The 20,560-nt window shown below is 44.0% G+C and overlaps 2 protein-coding genes and 1 long non-coding RNA gene across 20 annotated transcripts in view; 2 read left to right on the top strand and 1 right to left on the bottom strand.

Moving 5' to 3' along the window:
• The window catches only part of LOC140711870 (uncharacterized), a 46,924-nt gene extending 42,564 nt beyond the window's left edge, over window positions 1-4,360 (top strand). Inside the window, exon 3 of the long non-coding RNA XR_012093189.1 lies at window positions 3,499-4,360. This is a non-coding gene — a long non-coding RNA (uncharacterized lncRNA). The remainder of the gene's footprint in view (window positions 1-3,498) is intronic.
• Window positions 1-7,442, bottom strand: part of ZNF565 (zinc finger protein 565) — a 32,873-nt gene extending 25,431 nt beyond the window's left edge. Inside the window, exon 1 of one of the 3 annotated variants that reach the window (XM_007996481.3) lies at window positions 7,340-7,442. The gene's annotated coding sequence lies outside the window, so the exon portion shown is untranslated. Of the gene's footprint in view, window positions 1-7,073; window positions 7,136-7,339 lie in introns of those variants that run through there. The other 2 variants (XM_007996478.3, XM_073016604.1) reach the window with 2 other exon arrangements.
• A 29-nt stretch (window positions 7,443-7,471) lies between these two features.
• ZNF146 (zinc finger protein 146) overlaps window positions 7,472-20,560 on the top strand; it is a 28,892-nt gene continuing 15,803 nt past the window's right edge. For 5 of the 16 annotated variants that reach the window (XM_007996493.3, XM_007996486.3, XM_073016609.1 and 2 more), the window contains exons 1-2: window positions 7,544-7,648; window positions 11,014-11,087. The gene's annotated coding sequence lies outside the window, so the exon portion shown is untranslated. Of the gene's footprint in view, window positions 7,649-11,013; window positions 11,088-20,560 lie in introns of all 16 variants that reach the window. The other 11 variants (XM_037991592.2, XM_007996491.3, XM_007996487.3 and 8 more) reach the window with 7 other exon arrangements.

Raw genomic sequence — 20,560 nt, 5'->3', positions numbered from 1 at the left:
GACCTTTCATCTGAAAGGCTTCCAGCTTCCTCATTCCCCTGGCTCACTTGTGCACAGGCTCCTTGTCAACCCTCTCTCCACAGTCTAGGGATGTCCTCCTTGCTCCAAAAAGAAATCACATCTAATTTACAGAAGCAACTTGCTACGTATAGAAAAAGAAATGGGTCGGCCAGGTGCAGTGGCTCACACCTGTAATCCCAGCACTATGGGAGGCCAAAGTGGGCGAATCACGAGGTCAAGAAATCGAGACCATCCTGGCCAACATGGTGAAACCCAGTTTCTACTAAAAATAGAAAAATTAGCCACATGCAGTGGTGCATGCCTGTAGTCCCAGTCACCCGGGAGGCTGAGGCAGGAGAATCACTTGAACTCGGGAGGCGGGGGTTGCAGTGAGCCGAGATCACGGCACTGCACTCCAGCCTGGCGCAAGACTCTGTCTCAAAAAAACAAAACAAAACAAACAAATGACAACAACAACAAACAAACAAAACAAAACAAAGGAATGGGTCTTAGCCAGTGTGGTAGACATTACTAATGTTTCACCATTATCCAGCTTTGGGCACACAGAAAATGACATTTTCCAGCCCCTTGCACTTAGGTAGGGCCATGCACTGCTTTAGCCAGTTAAATCTCAGCTGAGGTGATGACTGTCACTTCAGTTGAAGGCACCGGAAAGAACTGCAAAAACTGTACAATTCTGCACAGTTTTTCTCTTCGTGCATGTGGTGACCATCTGTGTTTCAGATGATGCAGCCAAGGGTGGCAGACCTTCTTTGGTGTGGAACCCTGTCTCTGCTGATCCACACTGGACATGTACATGAGCAGAAATAATTGTTATTCTGTAAGCCACTGAGATTCACGGGTTGGTTGCCACCACAGCATAACTTAGCCTGTCCTAACCAGTACACAAATTAGGCTATACTTTGACTAGATAAAAATTCAGACTCAGACGCTTGGTCAATATGAGAAAGAGCAATTTTTAAAAAGAGGAAGCTTCAGAAATAACAGCAGAGCTGTCCAATTCCAGCTCCATATGTCTCAACGGGATTTTTCACAAACCCACAATGTGAAACAAAATGTGAATTGCGAGTTACAGGACAATTTTTTTTTTCTTTTGCAGGGGGACAGGATCTCATTCTCACCCAGGCTGGAGGGCAGTGGCACAATCACAGCTTCAGCCTCCTGGGCTAAGGCGATTCTCCCGCTTCAGCCTCCCAAATAGCTGAGGCCACGGGCACACCACTACACCTGGCTAATTTTTAAATTGTTTGTAAAGACAGGATCTCAATATGTTGCCTAGTCTGGTCTTGAAGTCCTGGCCTTAAGTGATCCTCCCACCTCAGCCTCCTAAAGTGCTGGGATTGCAGGTGTGAGTCCCTGTGCCCAGCCTACAAGTTGATTCTGACCCAGCAAAACCATGCTGTTTTAGAGCTCCAACATCAAAACTTTGCACAAATCTTTCTGAAAAGTTGAGCCATCTCTACACCACCTAGTAAAATTTGAAGCTGTATGCCCAAATGTTCCCTGTCTCTGCAATTCACAGACATTCTTTAGGGCCCAGGATCCCACATCACAAGGGCCTGGGCTGGGGGGCTGGGAGAAGTTGGCCAAGTTATGGGAGCTAGACAGGTACAGGAACCTCCATCTTAACCTTAGTAATCTCATCCTGAAAAAGCAACCACTCTGAGTAAAAACTCGAACCAAAAGCCTTTTTCCCAGTGTTTTTATTTTTATTTGTTTGAGATAGGGTCTCATTCTGTCACTCAGGCTGGAGTAGAGTGGCACGATCACAGCTCATTGCAACTTTGACCTCCCAGACTCAAGAGATCCTCCTACCTCAGCCTCCCAAATAGCTGGGACTACAGGCATGCATCACCACGTCGGGCTAGTTTTTAATTTTTTGTAGAGATGAGGTTTCATCATGTTGCCCAGGCTGGCCTCAAACTCCTGGGCTCAAACAATTCTCCCACCTCGACCTCTCATAGTGCCAAGATTACAGGAGTGAGTCACTGCACCCTAAAATGGTAAATCCTTTCCTACGTTTATTTAACCATAAAACCAAAAAAGTAACAATATTGGTTACTGAAATAGGTAAGTGGGAACTGGGTAGAAAGAATGGGGCCCGGGTATGGTGGCTCATGCCTATAATCCCAGCACTTTGGGAGGCCGAGGCAGGCAGCAACGGGGTGAAACCCCATTTCCACAAAAACACAAAAATTAGCCGGGCATGATGGTGGATGCCTGTAATCCCAGGTACTCAGGAGGCTGAGGTGGGAAAATTGCTTGAACCCAAGAGGCGGAGGTTGCTGTGAACCGAGATTGGGCCATTGCACTCCAGCCTGGGTGACAGAGCAGGACTCTGTCTCAAAAAAAAAAAAAAAAAAAAAGCAAAAACCAAAAACAAACAAACAAACAAAAAACAATGGGCAATGGCATTAGGAGAGAAGAAATGATGGAAGAGTGACTCAGTAAATCCTTTTGTCTGATTCTGACTTTTAGAACAATGTGATTGTTTCACACACTCTGAAAAATCATTAAACTCAACCAGGATGTGTGGGGAACCCAAAATAAAATACAAACAGTAACACATGAACAATCTATATTACACATAAATATTATGAATACAAAGGGTTTAGGGAAGAAAGTAGTTTTAGAAAACTGTATTTTCACTATATACTGTAAGACTAAAGACAAAAAGAACTGCATGGTATGTGGAGGTCAGCAATTCTTAAATTACTTTTTACACAGGACTGAGCAAATAAATAAAACATATTACGGTTCATGTGAGCCACAATTTTCAAGGTCAAAGAAAGGAGTTACAAAAAGGAAAACGGAGGCAAGACATGATGGCTCACATCTATAATCCCAGAACTTTGGGATGCCGAGGAAGGAGCATCACTTGAGGTCAGGAGCTCGAGACCCGCCTGCGCAAATAGTGAGACCCTTGTCTCCACAAAAAAATTTTAAAATTATATTTTAAAAAAATGAAATGGAGGCCGGGCGTGGTGGCTCATGCCTGTAATTACAGCACTTTGGGAGGCGGAGGTGGGAGGATCACCTGAGGTCAGGAGTTTGAGACTAGCCTGATCACCATGGCAAAAACCCGTCTCTACTAAAAATACAAAAAAACATTAGCTGGGTGTGGTGGTGGGCACCTGTAATCCCAGCTACTCGGGAGGCTGAGGCAGGAGAATTGCTTGAACCCAGGAGGTGGAGGCTGCAGTGAGCCGAGATGGCGCCATTGCACTCCAGCCTGGGCAACAAGAGTAAAACTCTGTCTCAAAAAAAAAAAAAAAAAGGAAATGGAGAGAAGTCTAGAATGAACCCTGTAGTGTTGCACTGAAATTGGAGATACTATATGAACTCATGAATTATTTGTATATACATACATACAAACATATTTCATAGCTGAGAGGACCTGGAAGCAATGAAATCTCAGAAGCAATGAAGATATCTAACCTTGGTTTCAAAAAATCTTTTTTTTTTTTTTTGAGACAGGGTCTTGTTTCATCACCCAGGCTGGAATGCAGTGGTGTAATCTTGGCTTGCTGCAACCTCTGCCTCCCGGGCTCAACCAATCCTCCCGCCTCAACCACCCGAGTAGCTGGGACTACAGGTACTTGCCACCACACCTGGCTGAAAAAAATCATTTTCTAATAAAAGGAACCAATGGTCCCTGGGAAATTTGTAGATTCCAGGACTGAGGCAGAGAAAGTACCATATCAATGTGGAACACCTTGCAGTGCCAGAAAATAAATAATAAAAATAATAAATAAAGAGGCCACATTGAAAGGACACAGGAATCAATTAGAAAGGCTCCTAGTGGCCAAATGTGTGATAATTTCAGTGAAAAAATAATGATAGCAATGAATATATAACCTATAGAATAAAAGACATTATAACCTACAGAAGAAAGTAAATAAATAAATGGGGAAGAAGAAAAATATCTTTCTAACAGTAAGATTCTAATCAATAAGGCTGGGTAAGGTGGCTCACGCCTGTAATACCAGCATTTTGGGAGGCCAAGGTGGGCAGATCACCTGAGATCAGGAGTTCGGGACCAGCCTGTCCAACACGGTGAAAATCCATCTCTACTAAAAATACAATTATTAGCCGGGCATGGTGGCGCATGCCTGTAATCCCAGCAACTTGGGAGGCTGAGGCAGGAGAATCGCTTGAGCCCAGGAGGCAGAGGCTGCAGTGAGCCTAGATCGTGCCACTGCGTTCCCAGGCTGGACAACAAGAGCCAAACTTCATCTCACACACACACACACACACACACAAAATATATTCTAATTGATAAACATAGAAGGGATGATGGAAACAAACCAAAAAACTCCACAATTTGACAAATAGCTGGTAACAACTTTTTCAGGCAAGCGTCATCGATGGATAAGACTAATAATGAAAGTAGGATAAGAAACGGGATAGTCACATAGGCTTAAAGTATTTCTTCACGAGACATGTATCAATTATAATGGGAAAAACAGTGACTTTGCAGCAGAGAAATCTGGCAATCACCATCTTAACCAAGCGGTTAAAATTAATACCACTCATAGTGTAACAAATTGACCTCGTGGGTCCCTGGCATGATGCACTCAGAAGGGTACATCGCTATTGGAGTATTCTTGCCTCAAAGGCAGAATCTGAATTTAATCAACAGGAAATATCAGATAATCCCAAAGAGAGGAACATTCTACACTACAGACTCTACAAAATAAATGATCAACACGGTGAAACCCCGTCTGTATTAAAAATACAAAAAATTGGCTGTGCGTGTCAAAGGAGTTACAAAAAGGAAAATGGAGACCAGACATGGTGTTTCACATCTCTAATCCCAGCACTTTGGAATGCTGAGGCAGGAGGATCACTTGAGGCCAGGAGTTCGGACCAGCCTGGCCAACATGGTGAAACCCCGTCTCTACTAAAATTATAAAAAGTCAGCTGGGTGTGGCGGCACATGCCTGTAATCTCAACTTCTCAGGAGGCTGAGGCAGAAGCGGAATCGCTTGAGCCGGGGAGGCGGAAGTTGCAGTGAGCTATCACAGCACTGCACTCCAGCCTGGGTGACACAGCAAGACTCCATCTCAAAAAAAAAAGAAAAGAAAAGAAAGAAAAAAACAAGAGTAAATGGGAATTCTATTTTTGTAACATTTTAAAGTATTAAATTAATTCAAAATTAAAAGCAAAGAAAAAAATTTAAAAGAACATTAGGTATGCAGGGAGCAGAGAGGATATAGGCCTTTCAGTACATCTCCAAGGCATCCAGTAAATTACTCCTATGGCAAATACTGGAGACCAGGTTACTTTGGTGGGGGTGAGGGTGATGGTGCCGTGGTTCTGAAGTTACAGAAGGAAAGAAAAGCATGTCCTGAAAAACAAGAAGGATTTCAGGGAAACAGAATAAAACCTGATGTACTTGAACTTGGCACCTTTCTTGGAGAAGGGTTAAGAGAATGGAATCATGAACAACCAGGTCATTTTTGAACCATCATCCCCCTTCCCTACCACATAGGGGAGTGTGATCAGAGAAGACCATGCATTTGCCTAAATCCAGTGTCACTCAGGAAGGCTGAGGTCACTACTGTACAGGGCCAGAATCTGTCCTAACTTCAAAGGTTCTGCATGGGTCAAGCACTAGAGTCACTAGCACACTTTGTGCTGCACATATAGTTAGTGTCACACAAACATAACCACAAATCCACCCTTTTATATTTTCGAGACAGGGTCTCGCTCTGTCACCCATGCTGGAGTGCAGTGGCTCAAACACAGCTCACTGCAGCCTTGACCTCTCAAGTTCGAGATCCTCCCACTTCAGCTTCCTGGGTAGCTGGGACCACAGGCGCGGGCCACCACACTCAGATAATTTTTATTTTATTTTATTTTTTTGAGATGAAGTCTTGCTCTTGTCCCCCAGGCTAGAGTGCGATGGTGCGATCTCGGCTCACTGCAACCTCTGTCTCCTGGGTTCAAGCGATTCTCCTGCCTCAGCCCCTGGAACAGCTGGGATTACAGGCGTCTGCCACCACACCCAGCTAATTTTTGTACTTTTAGTAGAGATGGGGTTTTATCATGTTGGCCAGGCTGGTCTAGAACGCCTGACCGCATGTGATTCACCCACCTCGGTCTCCCAAAGTGCTGGGATTACAGGCGTGAGCCACTGAGCCTGGCCTTTAATTTTTTTTTTGTACAGGCCAGGCTGGTCTCGAACTCCTGGGCTCAAGTGATTCTCCCACCTCGGCCTCCTAAAGTGCTGATGTGAGCCACCACACCCGGCCCTACATTCACTCTTGAGACACAGTACACAATCACAGACTCACTTTCACCTCCATACCTTTCCAGTCACAATACCCTTCCAGTCACAATCACATACCCGCTAAGACACACCTAGTCACACAATCTACTCTCCACTGTGATACACAGTCACTCCCATATAGTCACAAGTCCCACATACCAACACCCACAAATTCCTCATGTAGTCACAATCATACACCCACTTAGGGGACACACGCCATCATTGGCACTTTACGGTACCCAGTCACAACTGAACTTTCACTGTGGACATACACACAGTCACACTCACACAAGCAGTGGCACCCCACTCCTGCATACACAGCACCACTCACCCCGCTGCCCCCACACACACCAAGGGACACAGGAACACACAAGCGGCGTCACCGCATAGTCACAGGCACAGACAACCAAAACCACGCATAAACCTTGGAGACATGAATCACAACCGCACACCCGCAGTGGTCAGTCACAACTGTACTCACACCCCAGGAACAGGGCGAACAGGCCACATCTACAACGGGGACACACGCAGTATCACCCCCAGTCACAAGGACCCTGCACCCCGCTACTCACTATCACACATGGTTACAAAAAAAACCACCAGACAGACACCCTGGAGACAGGCGGTTACACCTGCACAGTTGCAGACACCCACACCCGGCCATACAGTCACAAAGACACATTCAGAACCGCGCATCCGCAGCCCGCTCCCGCCTGCGCGCACAGATCCGAGTCTCCGGACACGCCCCGGCCCCGCCCAGGACTCCCAGACCCCTCACCTTCTGCCTCCCCTGGTCGCGTCCGGGTCCTTGCGGAGCTAACAAGCTCGCCACGACGTCAAGAACGACGTAACGTCAGGCCGCTGTGGGCTCTGGGAATTGTAGTCCAGAGCCACATCGGCCAGAGACAAAATGGCGTTCTCTTATTTCTGAGTCGGGGCCTGGCCCGTTTTGACATTTTTGCGTCCGCGAGGCTTCGGAGAGGGCGTCGCCACTCCAGCCCCTCCAGCAAGCTTGAAGTCATCTAACGCTAAAGGACTACTTACCTCAAGAGCTCCATCGTCACAGAAGGAGGCAGCCAGGTTCGCGGGGGAAAGGGAGGAGACAGAGAGTCGACCAGTAAAGCCTCAAGGGAAATGTAGTCCAAGGCCTGAGAAGCGGCGTTGCTGGTAATAGAAGGTAATTCAGTACCAGCCTGGGCCTGGCCGCGGTGACCGAGGCGGGCCGCGTCGCGGAGACTTCTGGGAGTGCTTCCTCGCCTTCGGAGTGCGCAAGCGTAGCGCACCGAGTGGACATTTTGGTCTTTGTCCGCGGGTCAGTACGGCCCCTGGGTCCACGTGGCGCGAAAGTAGGAGGTGGGATCTGGGCGTCTCGGGTCGGTCGGACCGGGGAGGTTAAAGGGGAGGATTCCTGATCTTTAGGGGCGCGGCGCGAGGGCAGGGAGTGGGTCTAAGAGCTTCTGGCCTACGTGCAGGGCGGAGGTGGGGGCCTCTGAGGCGGGTTTGAGCCAGTGTGACCCTGAGTTTGTCCGCAAAGTTTGACCCGATGTTTGGGATTGTTGAGTGAATGTGAAACTGGGTGTGGGATTGTGTGTGATTGTGCCTAAGAGGGAGATGTAGGAGACCAACATTGAGGTATAAGGTTTGAGCTGCACTTCCCTTGTGGAAAGTGCTGATAATTATAACGGTGCCATCTTCCTGGAGCGTCTTTTCTACTTGAAAATGGAAGGGGTGGAAAAGCTAAGTGTTGAATAATTTAAAAACGAGTTTTTATATAAAAGCATTTCTTTTTAATTGGAGTGGAATGCAAATCACCGTCACTTTTTTTTTTTTTTTAAATGAGTGTTTCAGAACTTTTGTTTCGGGGTGCCTGCTTCAAACTGTTCAAATCCCTAAATCTTTGGGGTATTTTAATAAGGCCGTTAAGCAGAGCCCTAGGTTAAATAACATTGTACGCTTTAAGAAGCAATGCCATATAACGGCGCCCAGGATGAAGGAGTCAAAGGTTTTAGGTTAGGCAGTTATCCTCATTTTTTGAAGAAAGCTTAATTGTTGCTGTGTTTATCTATGAGTCTGGACTAAATCCTAGGTGTCTTAATTTCTTAGTGAGTCGAGGCGTTCTCAGGTTGTATGGATTTTGTGAAGTGATAAAGAAAACTACTGACGTCTCCAAAGATGCTTTTTCTAAGGAAGTCACCCCCCGCCCGCCGTCGTCATTGACATAGTTTTAAATTATAAAAAGTTAAATTAATTGAGTACCAAATTAATATCTACAAATAAATAGCTTTCTGATTTACAGATATCAATTAGAATACATAATTGAAGAAAACTAATATTTACAATAGCAGTAAAAAGATAAAGTATTGTGGAAGAAACTTAGGAAAGGTTCAAAACTATTGGGAAAGAACTTTAAAATACTACTAAGGGGCATGACATGTGAACAAATAAATATACCATGTGACATTAAGAAGTGTGCACAAACTTAAGTAAATGTATGAAATTAAATGTGATCTTGGTCGGGCGCGGTGGCTGGTGCCTGTAATACTTTGGGAGGCCGAGGTGGATGGATTACTTGAGGTCAGGAGTCCGAGACCAACCTGGCCAACATTGTGAAATCCCTTCTCTACTAAAAAATAAAAATAAAAAACTAAAAAAATTAACCGGGTGTGGTGGCGGGCGCCTGTAATCTCAGCTACTGTGGAGGCTGAGGCAGGAGAATCGCTTGAATCGGGAGGCGGAGGTTGCAATGAGCCGAGATCTCGCCACTGCACTCCAGCCTGGACAAGAGCGAGACTCCGTCTCAGATGATGATGATGATAATAATAATAATAATAATAATAATAATGTGATCCTAGTAAAAGTATGGACAGGCTTTTCTCTTTTGGAACTAGGGGAACTGATCCTAGACTTACTATGGAAAAATAAACAAGCTGCAAGAGCCAGTAACTGAAAAATAAAAGGCGTTGGCTAGGCGCCGTGGCTCACGCCTGTAATCCCAGCACTTTGGGAGGCCGAGGTGGGCGGATCATGAGGTCAGGAGATCAAGACCATCCTGACTAACACGGTGAAACCCTGTCTCTACTAAAACAAATATTAAAAAATTAGCCGGGCGTGGTGGTGGGCACATGTAATCCCATTTACGGGGGAGGCTGAGACAGGAGAATGGCGTTAACCTGGGAGGCGGAGCTTGCAGTGAGCCGAGATTGCGCCACTGCACTCCAGCCTGGGCGACAGAGCGAGACTCCCTCTCAAAAAAAAAAAAAAAAAAGGCGTTGAGATGTGGGGAGGTGGGGGCCCGACACATTTTAAAATATAAAGCCTCAGGCCGGGCGTGGTGCTCAGACGTGGCAGGAAGATGGCTCAAGTCCAGGAGTTAGAGATCAGCTTGGGCAACATAGTGAGATCTGTAGTCCTAGCTGCTTGGGAGGCTGAGGTGGGAGGATCACTTGAGCCCAGGAGGTAAAGGCTGCAGTGAGCAGAGATCCTGGCGACTGCATTCCAGCTTGGTTGACAGCCAGACCCTGTCTTTTTTTTTTTTTTTGAGATGGAGTCTCTCTGTTGCCCAGGCTAGAGTGCAGTGGCACAATCTGTGCTGGTGGCAACTTCCACCTCCTGGGTTTAAGCGATTCTCTTGCCTCAGCCTCCCGAGTAGCTAGGATTACAGGTGCCCGCCACCACGCCTGGCTAGTTTTTTGTATTTTTAGTAAAGAAGGGGTTTCACCAGGCTGGCCTCTAACTCTTGACCTCAAGTGATCTGCCCACCTCGGGCTCCCAAAATGCTAGGATTACAGACACGAGTCACTGCGCCCGGCCAACCCTGTCTTAAGAAAGAAAGAAAGGAGAGAGAGAGAAGAAAGAAAAAAAAAACAGTTCATGCCCATCATTGGGAGTTTGGTGTACATCGATACAACAAAATCATACATAGCTGTAGAAAAGAATGAGGAGGAAGCTCTTTATATACTGAGACTGAAATAACTTCCAAATGTATTGTTAACTGAGAGAGAGCAAGGTTCAGAATGTAGAGTATGATGCACGATGCATTTGGAATAAGAGAAGGGGTAATAAGAATATGTATTTATAATCCCAGCACTTTGGGAGGCCAAGGCGGGCCAATCACCTGAGGTCAGGAGTTTGAGACCAGCCTGACCAACATGGAGAAACCCCAACTCTACTAAAAATACAAAATTAGCAAGCTGGCCTGGTGCATGCCTGTTAATCCCAGCTACTCGGGAGGCTGAGGCAGGAGAATCGCTTGAACCCAGGAGGCGGAGGTTGCAGCGAACAGAGATCGCGCCATTGCACTCCAACCTGGGCAACAAGAGTGAAACTCTGTCTCAAAAAAAAAAAAAAAATTCAAAAGATACATAAGAAACTAATAAAACTGGCTATCTGTTGGGGGTGGGGCTACTGGAATAGACAGGGCAAAGGCAAATAGGCATTTATGTTTGTTTTCTAACTGTATGAATGTAATATATATACTAAAATTTGTTTTATTTTATTTTATTTTTTTGAGATAGAGTCTTGCTCTGTCACCCAGGCTGGAGTGCAGTGTGCTGCCATGCCTGGCTAATTTCTGCATTTTTAGTAGAGATGGGGTTTCACCATGTTGACCAGGCTGGTCTCGAACTCCTGACCTCATGTGATCCGCCTGCCTCGCCCTCCCAAAGTGCCGGGATTACAGGCGTGAGCTAATTTTTTTTTTTTTTTTTTTTTTTTTAAAGGAAGGCATAGGCCAAGGAGCCAGACTTCCTGTGTTAACTCCTTCCTCTGCCACTTTTTACCTTGGGGACCTCAGGTAGGTACTTAAACCTTGGGCCTCAGTTGCTCATTTCATAGTATACAGATAATAGCAATATTTGATTCAAAGGGTGGTTGTGCAGCTCCAGAAGTTAATACATGTAAAATTCTAAGAATAGTCCCAAGTGTGTAGTAAGTACTTGATTAATGTTAAATACTAGTACTTTTTATTACTAGCTGCAAAAAAATGCGTCCTCAGAAAATATAGTCCAGCCATTAGTACTGTGTCTGGTAGGAATTTCTGAAAGAATAAGATATGTAGATGCACTTTTCTTGTGTGTGTGTGTATATATATATATATATATTTTTATTTTTTATTTTTTTTTTTATTTTTTTTATTTTTTGATGGAATCTCACTCTGTTGGCCAGGCTGGAGTGTCGTGGCCTGATGTCAGCTCACTGCAAGCTCCACCTCCCTGGTTCACGCCATTCTCCCGCCTCGGCCTCCTGAGTAGCAGGGACTATAGGTGCCTGCCACCACATCCGGCTAATTTTGTTTTTGTATTTTTAGTAGAGATGGGGTTTCACAGTATTAGCCAGGATGGTGTGGGTCTCCTGACATCGTGATCCACCCACCTCGGCCTCCCCAAAGTCCTGGGATTACAGGCGTGAGCCACTGTGCCCGGCCTGATATTTCTATATTTTATTTTTTTTACTTCACATTTTCTGTGGTGTTTCCTTTTTTAACTGGAATGAGGAAGTTAGATTTGTTTTTTGTTTTTTGAGATGGGGTCTCACTCTGTGGCTCAGGCTGGGTGCACTGGTGCGATCACAGCTCACTGCACCATCCACCTCCTGGGCTCAAGAGACCTTCCCACCTCAGCCCCACCCCCACAGTGGTTGGGACTACAGGTGTGCCACCACGGCCTGCTAATTGTTAAACCTTTTTTTTTATAGTGATAGGGTCTTACTGTGTTGCCCAGGCAGGAAGTTAGATTTCTGTGTTTGAGTTATGTTTATCTCTAGAAAGTCATCACCACCCGCTCCTTTGGGAGATTTGTTCTTTGATTTCTATGATTGCTTTCACATGGTTCTAATTCAGAATCTTTGATTTTTTTTTTTTTTTAATTCTAATTGTGATTCATTTTTGGCCAGAATACATCAGAGGTGATCTTACGTACTTCAAATTGCATACCATTAGGAGAGATATACCAGATGGTTGGTGATTGTTACTTCCCTTTAACCAAAATGTTATGTTTACTTTGGTTCATTCTCCATCAATCATTTAGTGGATGGTTTTAAAACCAATAAATAATTCTTGGCTGGATGAGTAAATTTCTACAGGGCTTGTAAAGTGATGATTTTCTGGGTTTTTTGTTGTTGTTTGTTTTGTATAAAAATATAGTACTCTATATGTTAAGAGAAACTTCTAGGAACAATCTAAAAATGATCGCTGGAAGTGTAGTCTTAATTTCTCTTGTCTTTTTATTCCTTTTACATTTATTTGATTGTTATGTCAAATTATATCTTTTTTTTTTCCCCCTGGCTTTTTCTTTCTTAAACGTCATCCTAAAGTTGTGTATATTTAGTGTGTTCTAGAATCAGCTGCACTTTTTGATGCCAGTGGACACCCCTTCAGGTCATTCTTGTCTCATTTTGACAGACATCATTTATCTTGGAAGGTTTTCCTGCACTGCAGGCTTACTTGAACCTTCCTCCCAGACTTGGAATTGGCCACTTCTCCAAGGAGCTCTGGTTCCTTTTATTGGAGAATGGTGTTAGAGACAAGATGGAGGGTGTGCTCATTGCCTAGGGGTAGCATTGTTTTAAGGCCATTTTAAATGACAGAACATTTAAAAAATACATTTTAAATGTATTTTTAAAAATCATGAGTCCATATTTGTATTTCTAATTCAGTTTAAATGGTATAGTATTTTTACCTAATTTCTTAGCTCCTAGTTGTTTATTTTTTTTTTTATTTTTTATTTATTTATTTATTTTTTTTGAGAGGGAGTCTCACGCTGTCGCCCAGGCTGGAGTGCAGTGGCCGGATCGCAGCTCACTGCAAGCTCCGCCTCCTGGGTTTGTGCCATTCTCCTGCCTCAGCCTCCCTATAGCTGGGACTACAGGCGCCCGCCACTCACCCGGCTATTTTTTTTGTATTTTTTAGTAGAGACGGGGTTTCACTGTATTAGCCAGGATGGTCTCGATCTCCTGACCTCGTGATCCGCCCGTCTCGGCCTCCCAAAGTGCTGGGATTACAGGCTTGAGCCACCGCGCCCGGCCTAGTTGTTTATTTTTATTTTTTTTTCTAGACAGAGTCTTGCTCTGTCGCCCAGGCTGGAGTGCAGTGACGGGATCTCAGCTCACTGCAACCTCCGCCCCCTGGGTTCAAGTGATTCTCCTGCCTCAGCCTCCCGAGTAGCTGGGACTACAGGCACGTGCCACCACGTTCAGCTAATTTTTTATATTTTTAGTAGAGATGGGATTTCACCGTGTTAGCCAGGATGGTCTTGATCTCCTGGCATCGGGTGATCCCCCCACCTCAGCCTCCCAAAGTGCTGGGATTACAGGCATGAGCCACTGTGCCTGGCTTCCTAGTTGTATTTTATAGTAAAAACTTGAAACAAGTTATAAGTACTTATTTTCTTTGCTTTATCCTGCAATGTAAAGAAAATGGTTTCAGTAACAATGCTGATATTAGTAGTAACTGTAAACATACTGTATCATGTTAAAAAATTTTTTCTTTAATATATGTAGCTATTTTTGTTCTTAAAATGCACCTTTTTTTTTCCTTTTTTTTTTTTTTTTTTTTTGAGATAGAGTCTCGCGGTATTGCCTGGGCTAGAGTGCAGTGGCGCAATCTCAGCTCACTGCAACCTCTGCCTCCCGGGTTCAAGCGATTCTCATGCCTCAGCCTCCCTAGTAGCTGCGATTACAGGCATCCACCACCACGCTCAGCTAATTTTTTTTTTGTTTTTTGAAATGTTGTCTTACTTTTTCGCCTAGGCTGGAGTGTAGTGGTGTGATCTCAGCTTACTTGCAACATCTGCCTCCCAGGTTCAGTGGATTCTCCTGCCTCAGCCTCCCAAGTAGCTGGGATTATAGGTGCCAGCCACCATGCCCAGTTAATTTTTGTGTTTTTGGTAGAGACAGTGTTTCACCATGTTGGCCAGCTGGTCTCCAACTCCTGACCTCAAGTGATCTACCCGCCTTGGCCTCCCAAAGTGCTGGAATTTCAGGCATGAGCCACCGAGCCCACCTTTTAAAATGCATCTCACTGAAGATGTGTGTGGTCAAAAGCACTCTGTTCTAAAGTCATTTGAAATTGTTTTTCTGAGGAATTATGTTACAAAGTTAACATACAGTTGGGTTCATTTGTTGTTTTCAGGTTAAGGGACTGTTTTTTTTTCTTTTTGAGACAGAGTCTCGCTTGCTCTGTCACCCAGGCTGGAGTGCAGTGGTGTGATCTTGGCTCACTGCCAGCTCCGCCTCCCGGGTTAACACCATTCTCCTGCCTCAGCCTCCCGAGTAGCTGGGACTACAGGCGTCCACCACCACACCCAGCTAATTTTTTGTATTTTTAGTAGAGACAGGATTTCACCGTGTTAGCCGAGATGGTCTCGATATCCTGATCTCATGATCTGCCTGGGATTACAGGCATAAGCCACCTTGCCCGGCCAAGGGACTGCTTTTTAAAAAATGAATTTGATTACTATTGAAGTAAGTAATTCATTTCTGTGATTCAACAAAGATCTGTCTCACAGAGATATCTTATTCTGCTCCCTTCCCCACCCAGTCACATTCTTCTTTGTCTTATATAAATATGTCTTGTTTTTTTTGTTTGCTTCTTGTTTTTTGTTCAAGTGGGTTTTTTGTTTTTTTGTTTTCTCACTAGTATATATTTTTCTTCACTCCTATTTCCCCCCCTCCTTACATAAAAGATAGCATACCATATGCACCTCTCGGTATCTCACTTTCCTTAATAACAATATGTCCTGGAGATAGCCCTTCCTTTTTTTTTTTTTTTTTTTTGAAATAGTCTCGCTCTGTCACCTAAGCTGGTGTGCAGTGGTGTGAACGTGGCATACTGCAGCCTCCAACTCCTGGGCTGAAGTGATCCTCCTGCCTCAGCCTCCTGTGTAGCTGGGACCACAGGTATACTCCACCACACCTGGCTTTTTTACTTTCTGAAGAGACAAGGTCTCACTATGTTTCCCATACTGGTCTCGAACTCCTGAGCTCAAGCAGCCCTCCTCTCTTGGCTTCCCAAAGTGTTGGGATTACAGGTGTGAGCCACTGCACCCAGCCAAGATGTTCCTTCTGAATCATAATCTTTAGAAATAAATTTTTTTTTTAGCTGCTGTATAAATAAGATGTCATTGTTTGGATGCACCATAGTTGATTCAGTTAATCCAGTTGTTGAGTATTTAGATTGTTTCCAGTCTTCTGCTGTTGCTAACAATGCAGTAATGAATAACTTTTTTATGTGTGCCATTTTATACTGACACAGGAGTATCTCTAAACTAGACTGCTATTAATACAAATGGCACTGCCCAGTGGGTAAGTACTTACACTCCCACGAGCATGTGCGAGAGCACCTTCCCCTCAAGCTCACCATGTGTAGTGTTGAATATTTGATATTTAGCTAGGGGCATAAGAGACAATCAGAACTTCAGTGTAGGTTTCATTTACATGCCTTCTTATGAGTGAGAGAGAATTTTTTTTTATATGTTTAAAGACCTGTATGTATTAATCTAGGAACTGTCTATTCATATCCTTTTCATCATTTTTCTATGGGGTGTCTTTTCCTTAGAGGAGCTGTTTATACATTAGAAAGGTTAACCCTATATGAAATGAGTGGTGGGTTTTTTTTTTTTTAAGTTTTTCATTTGCATTTGACATTGTTCACAGTGGTTGTTTCTTTTTTGTTTAATCTTGCAGAATCAGGAGGTTTTGTTTGTTTTAATTTAGTAATAATAGTTTGTTTTTTTTTTAAACATAGCTATGCTTAGAATGAGCTCCCTGTGGTTGGTGAGCACAGAGGCATCCCCGCACCACACCAAAGAGCTTTTTATTTATGTTTTTTTTTGTTTTTGTTTTTGTTTTTTTGAGATGGTGTCTCGCTCTGTCGCCCAGGCTGGAGTGCAAAAAAGGGTCTTTATGTTCACTATTTTTAAGATGCCACTTTGATTATATACTAAATTTTCACATTTATTTGGTCTGTTTCTGGGTGTGAGCAGAAAGACTGAGGACACTGCTATAGCCCAGGTGTAACAACCAGGGAAAATATTTATCTTTTTACTATTGAGGCTTTATCATTGTGTTTTACTTTGTGATATAGTTAATCTCCTAATTGCTCGTCATTTTCAGTGGTTCCTGGCTATTCTTGCTTGTTTATTTTTCTTTGTAAACTTTAGGATTAGCTTGTCTAGTTCCAGAAGGGGAAAAGATAGAACTTATTTTGTTATTTTTATTGGGATTGCATTAAATTTGTAATATAACTTGGGAATAGGGACATTTTTATGACATTAAATATTCTTTTTTATGTACGAGGTATGCTGGTTTCTTTTTGGGTCCTCTGGGGTGTTTAAAATTTTTTTTCATACAGATTTGGACACTTCTTAATAAGTTTATTTCTGGATATTTTGTTTTATGTTGCTATTATGAATGGAGTTATTGTTGCTATATATAAAGCTGTTGATTTCTACATATTAATATTATTCCCTGTTTTCCTTAGTTATTTGTAATTAGATTACGTAATTGAGGCAGTGGGCATCCTTGTCTGTTTAGAATCTAATAGAAATGCCTTCAGTGTTTTTCTGTTACTTTTATTGTGATGATTTGCTTTTCAATGTTTTTACATTAGATAAGATACTGGCTTTTGGGGTCAGATATAGGTTATGATTATATAAATATAGATTACCCACGCTGCCTGGGTCGGTGGGGGTGTGAGCAGAAAGACTGAGGATACTGCTAATAGCCCAGGTGCAACAACCAAGGAAAATCTATTAATTGAGGAAACAAAAATCCCTCAAAATTTCATTATTACATCCTTAAAAATCAAATGGAACAATAATAGGATGTCCATTCCTATTCTTCTGTTTACTGTCCATTCGCTTCTTTTGGGTGACTGTTTCTTTACTCATTTCCTCTGTTTTTCTTTTGCAGTCTATAGCTTTGCTTGCTTCTTAAAATTTTCATCTTAAGTTCATTTTGTTATGTTTCAGTTTTCATCTGCTTTGTGATTCTTAATTTTTTTTTTTTTCCGGCTCACTGCAACCTCAACCTCCCAGGCTTAAGCAGTCCTTTTGTCTCAGCCTTGCAAGTAGCTGGGACTACAGGTACATACCACCACACCTGGCTGATTTTTTGTATTTTTGTTTAGTGATAAGGTCTCACTTTGTTGTGCAGGATGGTCTTGAACTCCTGGGCTCAAGCAGTCTACCCACCTCAGCCTCTCAAAGTGCTGGAATTACAGGCATGAGTCACCAAGCCCTCCTCCTGCTTTGTGATTCTTTTGTTTTGTTTTGTTTTTTTGTTTTGAGGCAGGGTCTTGCTTTGTCACCCAGGCTGGAGGGCAGTGGTGTGATCACGGCTCACTGCAACGTCCACCTCCCAGGCTCAAACAATCCTCCTGTTTCAGCCTCCCAAGTAGCTGGGACTACAGACATTTACCACATCACACCCTGCTAATTTTTGGATCTGGATATTTGCAGAGCTGGGAACTTGCCATGTTGCCTAGGCTGGTCTTGAACTTCTGAGCTCAAGTGATCCTGCCCACCTTGGCTTCCCAAAGTGCTGGGATTACTGGCATGAGCCACTGCATCCAGCCCACAGTAACATTCTCCCGGTGTCTTCACCAGCAGTGATAGTCTGACAGCTGGCAAGTTCCCGTTTCTGTTCTAGCCCTATTCTGAGCTCCTGATCTGTATATCCAACTGCTCAATGGATCTGTCTGCCTGCATGTGTTCAGAAACCTACACTCTGAATGTACACAATCTCAAACTTGATCTCCCTCCTGCAAGTTGCTTCCAGCCAACTCACCTCGGGTTCCTGTCATGTATGTTTCGGTTTAAATCATGCTCTAAGCCTTATGTCTCTGACACACTCCATTCGGAATTGGTGATCAAGCTTTTTCAACATATAGTGGATGGGGGGGTATATATGTGATAGAAACTTAAATTTTTTATGATTATGCTTTTTTATTTGATTACAACTTTATAGAAGAGTTGGAATAGTACAGAGAAGTCCCATATATCCTTTACCCAGTTTCACCAATCATTTACATTTTGGTGGTTTTATTTTTCCTTCTCTCTTTCTCCAAATGTGTATGATTTTTTTTTTTTTTCCTGAACCATTTGAAACTAGTTGTGGACATGCTTCCTTTATCTATAAATACTTCAGCATGCATTTTCCAAGAACAAAAACTTCTCTTTTGTAACTACAGTATGGTGATCAAAATCGGGAAGTTTAACATTGATACATTAGTATTATTTAATCCAAAGTCGATATTCAAATTTGGTCAGTCATCCCAATAATGTCTACTATTGATTAAAAAAATTTTGAGGCCGGGCGCGGTGGCTCAAGCCTGTAATCCCAGCACTTTGGGAGGCCGAGACGGGCGGATCACGAGGTCAGGAGATCAAGACCATCCTGGCTAACACGGTGAAACCCTGTCTCTACTAAAAAATACAAAAACTAGCCGGGCGAGGTGGCGGGCGCCTGTAGTCCCAGCTACTCGGGAGGCTGAGGCAGGAGAATGGCGTAAACCCAGGAGGTGGAGCTTGCAGTGAGCTGAGATCCGGCCACTGCACTCCAGCCTGGGCGACAGAGTGAGACTCCGTCTCAAAAAAAAAAAAATGTTGGAGGGCCACGTGCGGTGGCTCATACCTGTAATCCTAGCCCTTTGGGAGGCCGAGGTGGGTGGATCACCTGAGGTTGGGAGTTCAAGACCAGCCTGACCGACACAGAGAAACCCCGTCTCTACTGAAAATACAGAATTAGCGGGGCATAGTGGCGCATGCCTGTAGTCCCAGCTACTCGGGAGGCTGAGACAGGAGAATCGCTTGAACCTGGGAGGTGGAGGTTGCAGTGAGCTGAGATCGCGCCACTGCGCTCCAGTCTGGGCAACAAGAGTGAAACTCCATCTCAAAAAAGAAAAAAAATTTTTTTTTTGGCTGGGCGCGGTGACTCATGCCTGTAATCCCAGCACTTTGAGAGGCTGAGGTGGGCGGATCACCTGAGGTCAGGAGTTCAAGGCCAACCTGGCCAACATGGTGAAACCCCATCTCTACTAAAAATACAAAAATTAGCTGGGTGTAGTGGCGTGCGCCTGTAATCCCTGCTACTCGGGAAGCTGAGGCAGGAGAATGGCTTGAACCCGGGAGGCAGAGGTTGCAGTGAACCAAGATCATGTCACTGCATTCCCAGCCTGGGCAACAGAATGAGTCTCTGTCTCAAAAAAAATCTGTCTCAAAAAAATATATATATGTGTGTGTGTGTGTGCGCACGCGCACGTGTGTGTGTGTATATATATATACATATTTTTTTTTTCTGTTGGAGTGCAGCGACTATTCATAGGCATGATCATGTATTTGCAACCTGGAAGTCCTAGGCTCGAGTGATCTTCCTGTCTCAGCCTCCTGAGAAGCTGGTACTGCAAGTGCACACCACTACACCTGGCTTAAAAATGTTTTTTGAACTAATGGATAAACCTATATTCTAGGATGTTTCTTTTCTTTTTTATGACAAGGTCTCACTTTGTCAGGCCACGTTGAACTCCTGGACTCAAGTCATCCTCCCACCTCAGCCTCTTAAGTTGCTGAGACTATAGGCGCAGCGCACACCATTGCTCCCAGCTAATTTTGTATTTTTGTAGAGACGGGGTCTCGCTGTGTTGTCTAGTCTGGTCTTGAACTCCTGGACTCAGATGATTCACCCACTTCCGGCCTCCTGAAGTGCTGGGATTATAGGTGTGAGCCACTGCACCCGGACCAGGACATTTCTAATGTGAAATAGGGCATGGCACGGTGGCTTACGCCTGTAATGCCAGCACTTTGGGAGGCTGAGGTGGGCGGATCACCTAAGGTCAGGAGTTCGAGACCAGCCTGGCCAACATGGTGAAACTCTGCCTCTGCTAAAAATACAAAATTAGCCAGGTGTGGTGGTACACACCTGTAATCCTAGCTACTCAGGAGACTGAGGCAGGAGAATTGCTTGAACCCAGGAAGCGGAGGTTGCAGTGAGCTGAGATTCCACCATTGCATTCCAGCCTGGGCAATAAGAGCGAAACTTTGTCTCAAAAAAGAAAGAAAGAAAGAGAGAAAGAGAGAGAGAGAGAGAGAGAGAGAAAGAAAGAAAGAGAAAGAAAAGAAAGAAAGAAAGAAAGAAAGAAAGAAAGAAAGAAAGAAAGAAAGAAAGGAAGGAAAGAAAGAAAGAGAGAGAGAGAGAAAGAATTTCACTCAGTATAATGCAGAGAGGGTAAATAGTAGGACTCCAGAAACATGTTTGAGTTTTTATTCTTGAGTA

The sequence above is a fragment of the Chlorocebus sabaeus genome, chromosome 6, assembly GCF_047675955.1.
Source record: "Chlorocebus sabaeus isolate Y175 chromosome 6, mChlSab1.0.hap1, whole genome shotgun sequence".
In the NCBI taxonomy this organism is placed as follows: Eukaryota; Metazoa; Chordata; class Mammalia; order Primates; family Cercopithecidae; genus Chlorocebus; species Chlorocebus sabaeus.
The sequence above is the reverse complement of the archived record's forward strand: the minus strand, read 5'-3'. Positions and strand labels throughout refer to the sequence as shown.